The sequence below is a fragment of the Neoarius graeffei genome, chromosome 1, assembly GCF_027579695.1.
Source record: "Neoarius graeffei isolate fNeoGra1 chromosome 1, fNeoGra1.pri, whole genome shotgun sequence".
In the NCBI taxonomy this organism is placed as follows: domain Eukaryota; kingdom Metazoa; phylum Chordata; class Actinopteri; order Siluriformes; family Ariidae; genus Neoarius; species Neoarius graeffei.
The window spans coordinates 80010958-80016957 of NC_083569.1; positions in this window are offsets into that span (position 1 = coordinate 80010958).

Here is a 6000-nt window from a genome sequence, read left to right on the forward strand (position 1 = left end):
GAAAATCCAAACACATATGAACCCTTTGCTGCCAAAAGCCAAAACCCATTCATGCACAGCCTAAGCTAGAAATTAGTATAATGCCAGTGCAAGAGAAGAAACGTTCTGAATTCAGAGGCAACATGATCGACAGGCAAGCAGACATGCCTCCTTGTTCTGACTGATTACTTGTTGGTATAGTTGACATAATTTTTTTTCTCCTGTCTATACAACCTGGGATTTCATAGACCAGAGCTTCTCCTCTGAGCAGATATGTTACTGAAATAAAGTATTCTGACTTAAAAATCGCTGACTGCCCATTAAATATTAATGTTACAATCATGAGTTTGACACATTGCTTTATTTATTGTATTAGATTTTAACAGTAATGAGACAAGAATTTAAGAAAATAGAGTGACAGATAATGCTACTGAGGGATGATGTAATTTGTTTGGATGGGCTGCCAATTTTCCTCTCTCTCTCTCTCTCTCTCTCTGTTTATAACCCTCTTTCAGTCTCACCTCTCTATCTCTTACTTTAGGCTGTTTAGCCAAGTTGCTTTGTCTAAGAACACTAAGGTCCTGTTAGCACATGTTCTGCAGACCAAGAGGAGCTAAAATCCGACACATCATCCCTTCATGTGTGATGAGGTTGTGCATGTACAATTAAAGAAATTTATATTTTGTATGTGCCAACACACACACACACACACACACACACACACACACAGTCTCTTTTATTTAAAGTTCTGCGCCATTAGATGAAATATTCATTAGCATTCACCAGAGCATTCACACAGCAGACCTGCAGCTCACGCATCTCCAAGAATCTGTTTCAAGGCAGTAGTGTACTTGAAATAATAAAACTAAAAAAGAGCTTCTCTTAAATAAACAGTCAAAAGTATGCTTAAAAATGTCATTCAAGACTCTGCACAGTTAGATAGTGGCATATTATTTTGAGGAGAGCATGTATGGAGTGCCGAATGTAAAAATACAATTACAGTTCTCTAGCTGACATATTTTTTGGATATTTAGCTCACTTTCCTCCCATTTAGCTCATTTTTCTTTCATTTGAGACAGAAATTCATGTAAAACATGTTATATATAATTGCTAAAATGTGTATACATAAAAAATAAATCTAAATTTAAATGTTAAATCTAAATGTTAACTCTAAATTGGTCAGCAAGCATAAAGGTAAATATTTAGAAAATATGCAAATGATCTGAGTCAGCGCTCTGGTCCACACCCCTTGCCATAGCCTCAGCTCACATGGCCCCACACACACCACTGACTGTGGAGCAGTAGGTGAAACAAGGGGAAGGAACACAAACATGGCCAGCTCACTTCCAATAAGAGAGATTGAGCAGGCGGTTATTGCCAGTGTGTGGGCTGCACCACTGGTACAGTGATAGATAGGTTTTGATCTGTCTAGACCGAAGGAGTTTGAATTGACAAAGTATGATTTAGGAATGTAGACCTCTGCCAACGAAGAAATTCTGCCTCATGATCCAGGAGCAGTCACTGACAGACACAGCTGCTGTTCAGAGATGTTTCTCAGTTTATTGTAGGACAAACATGAGTACAGTGCCTTGAAAAAGTATTCATACCCCTTGAACTTTTTCACATTTTTCCACCTTACAACCACGAACTTAAAAGTTTTTTTTATTGAGATTTTATGTGATAGACCAACACAGAGTAGCACATAATTGTGAAGTGAAACGAAAATGATAAATGGTCTTCAAAATTTTAAACAGATAAAAATCTGAAAAATGTGGTGTGTATTAGTATTCATCCCCCGTGTCAATACTTTGTAGAGCCACCTTTTGCTGCAATTACAGCTGCAAGTCTTTTGTGGTATGTCTCTACCAGCTTTGCACATCTAGACACTGAAATTTTTGCCCATTCTTCTTTGTAAAATAGCTCAAGCTCAGCCAGATTGGATGGAGAGCGTCTGTGAACAGCAATTTTCAAGTCTTGCCACAGATGCTCAATGGGATTTAGGTCTGGACTTTGACTGAGTCATTCTAACACATGAATATTATTTGATCTAAACCATTCCATTGTAGCTCTGGCTGTATGTTTAGGGTCATTGTCTTGCTGGAAGGTGAACCTCCTTTCCAGTCTCAAGTCTTTTGCAGCCTCCAGTAGGTTTTCTTCCAGGATTGCCCTGTATTTAGCTCCATCCATCTTCCCATCAACTCTGACCAGCTTCCCTGTCCCTGCTGAAGAAAAGCATCCCCATAGCATGATGCTGCCACCACCATGTTTCACAGTGGGGATGGTGTGTGCAGAGTGATGAGCAGTGTTAGTTTTCCGCCACACATAGCACTTTGATGTTAGGCCAAAAAGTTCAACTTTGGTCTCATCTGACCAAAGCACCTTCTTCCACATGTTTGCTGTGTCCCCTACATGGCTTCTGGCAAACTGCAAATGGGACTTCTTATGCCTGTCTTTCAACAATGGCTTTCTTCTTGCCACTCTTCCAAAAAGGCCAGATTTGTGGAGTGTACAACTTATAGTTGTCCTGTGCACAGATTCTCCCACCTGAGCTGTGGATTTCTGGAGCTCCTCCAGAGTGATCATGGGCCTCTTGGCTGCTTCTCTGACCAGTGCTCTCCTTGCTCGCTCTGTCAGTTTAGGTGGACAGCCATGTCTTGGTAGGTTTGCAGTTGTGCCATACTTTTTCCATTTTTGAATGATGGATTGAACAGTGCTTAATTTCCTTCTGCTTAACTCTGACAAGACTGAAGTACTTGTACTAGGACCACATACAGCTAGAAGTAAGTTTTCTGATTACACAGTGACTCTGGATGGCCTTTCTGTTTCTTCACGTGCAGCAGTAAAAGACCTCGGAGTGATTATTGACCCCAGTCTTTCATTCGAAACTCACATTGATAACATCATCCGGATAGCTTTCTTTCATCTCAGAAATATTGCTAAGATAAGAAATTTAATGTCATTACTGTACATGACGCGGAAAAACTAGTCCATGCTTTCGTTACCTCCAGGTTGGATTATTGTAATGCCTTACTGTCTGGATGTTCCAATAAGTGCATAAACAAGCTCCAGTTAGTTCAAAATACAGCAGCAAGAGTCCTTACTAGAACTAGAAAATATGACCACATCACGCCTGTCTTATCCACACTGCATTGGCACCCACTCAAATTTCATATTGATTATAAAATACTATTATTGACCTTTAAAGTACTAAATGGTCTCGCACCACAGTACCTGAGTGAACCTCTGCTCCTCTATGACCCGCCACGCCTACTTAGATCAAAAGGTGCAGACTATCTGCTGGTACCTCATATAGTGAAGGCTACATCAGGCGGCAGAGCCTTTTCTTACAAAGCTCCACAGTTATGGAACAGCCTTCCAAGTAATGTTCAGGAATCAGACAGTCTCAGCATTTAAGTCTAGGCTGAAAACATGTCTGTTTAGTCAAGCCTTTTGTTAATGGTGTTTATGAGGTAAAGGTGTAGATCTAGAGGGTCCTCAGACATAGAGTGTTTTGGTAAACTGGGATGTATGGATGCTGTCAGTCCCCACTCGCTTGCTCACTCAAGTTTGTTGACGGTGTAGTGGCTGGCTGCTTTATGTCCCGGGGCTCCCTCATGCCTGTGTTACCTTCTGGCTCTCCCCTTTTAGTTATGCTGTCATAGTTAGTTGCTGGAGTCCCTGTTTGTACTCAGGACAATATGTATACTGTTCCTACTTATTCAGGTGATATTGGGCATGCCTAACAACCCGTGTTTTCTTTCCCTCCCCCCCCAAAAAAAATCTGTCCCTCTGAGTTACATGGAGTCAACAGGAAATCTTTTGGTGGAGAGGGTGGAGACCTCAACTGGCTATCGTAGCCTGCAGGGAATCGGCCGTCAGACATTCTGTCGCATGTCCCAGACCCGGTGAAATGTAACTGAATTGTCTTGGCCAGCCCTAAGGGTCCCATCTGCATCTCATCATTGCTGAGGAGTGTGCTCCCATCACCCAATCAAGCATCCAGCCAGAGCAGGCCATGATAATTTTTAACCATATTAACATGCCATTGTTGTGTATTATGCCTGATGTCAAGACTCTCGTCTCTGCAAGCCTACCACACAGATTTAATGCTTGTCATTTTTAGGGCATACCTAACAACCTGTGTTTTCTCTCTCCCTCCTTCCCTCCCTCCCCCCCAATCTGTCCCTCTGAGTTACTTGTTGGTCCTGGGATTGAGATGCTGGCCTCTTCTGCCCCTCGGACCTGCTTGATTCATCCTGGTGCCCTGTGTCTGGTCGGAGTTTTATTGCATCGCTCCTGTGGAGGACGGCCCCATGAGGACAGTTGAGGGTTACACCTGGAGGATGCTCTGGACTCTTACAGTAATGCTTTTATGGCTGAGGACTACAGTTGACTTGCTAACTTTAGGACTGCAGTTGTCATGAACAGTTTTGAACTCAAGTTTCCATCAATGAAGAGTTACAACATCAATGAAACTGTCTTCATGTTAAAACTGTTAATATGGTCATGCTGTCTGTTGTTGCCCAAATGAGGATGGGTTCCCTTTTGAGTCTGGTTCCTCTCGAGGTTTCTTCCTCATGTCGTCTGAGGGAGTTTTTCCTTGCCACCGTCGCCACAGGCTTGCTCATTGGGGATAGATTAGGGACAAAATTAGCCCATGTTTTAAGTTGTTCAAATTCTGTAAAGCTGCTTTGCGACAATGTTTACTGTTAAAAGTGCTATACAAATAAACTTGACCTGACTTGACTTCCTGAGATGTTCAGACCTTGGGATATTTTTTTTATAACCTAACCCTGCTTTAAACTTCTCCAGAACTTTATCCCTGACCTGTCTGGTGAGTTCTTTGGTCTTCATGATGCTGTTTGTTCTTCAGTGTTCTCTAACAAACCACTGAGGCCTTCACAGAACAAGTGTGTTAATGCTGAGAGTAAATTACACACAGTAGGACTCTATTAACTAATTAGATGACTTCTAAAGGCAATTGATTGCACTGGATTGTATTTAGAGGTATCAGAGTACAGGGGGCTGAATACTAATGCACACCACATTTTTCAGATTTTTATTTGTTTAAAATTTTGAAGACCATTTATCATTTTCGTTTTACTTCACAATTATGTGCTACTCTGTGTTGGTCTATCACATAAAATCTCAATAAAAAACTTTTAAGTTTGTGGTTGTAAGGTGGAAAAATGTGAAAACGTTCAAGGGGTATGAATACTTTTCAAGGCACTGTATATATTCACATTCAAGAGTGTGTTGTAGCTATGTGATTGGATGATGATGATGATGTGATTGACGAAGCTAAGTTAGCATGTATAATGTAAATGAGTGAGGAATCATTACATCACTGGTTTAGACTACACTACTTTATGAGAAAAGAGAGACATTATGTACCATTACCTCATCTGTCAGGATCATAGTCTTATGAAAAGAAGAAAGACATTACTGGTCAACATAACCTTCATTAAGCAGAGAGCAGAATGTGCAAGCAAAGATAAACCTCAAGCTCACACTACTAATGGTAAATATTAAGTAGTTTAATTTTAACTTCTTAACTCATTCTGGACAGACTTACTGTCAGTTAACCAGACCGCCCAGAATGAGTGAAAAAGTTAAAATTAAACTACTTACTGTTAGTGGTGTGGACTGTACCGGTGGAACTGCACCTTGGAGTGTAGCCCGCACACCGGCAAAGTATGATCTAAGAATCTCTCTCGCTCTTGCTCAATCTCTCTCACTCAATCTCTCGTATTGGGAGTGAACTGGCCATGTTTGTGTCACTTCCCCTAATCTTACCTACTGCTCCACAGTCAGCAGTGTGGGCGGGGCATGTGAGCTGAGGCTCTGGCAAGGGGTGTGGACCAGAGTGTTGACTCAGATTATTTGAATATTTTCTAAATATTTAGCTTTACACTTGGTGACCAATTTAGATTTAATATTTAGACTTATTTTTTTCAAGTATACACATTTTTAACAATTATATATAAAGTTGTTTTACATGAATTTCTGTCTCAAATGAAA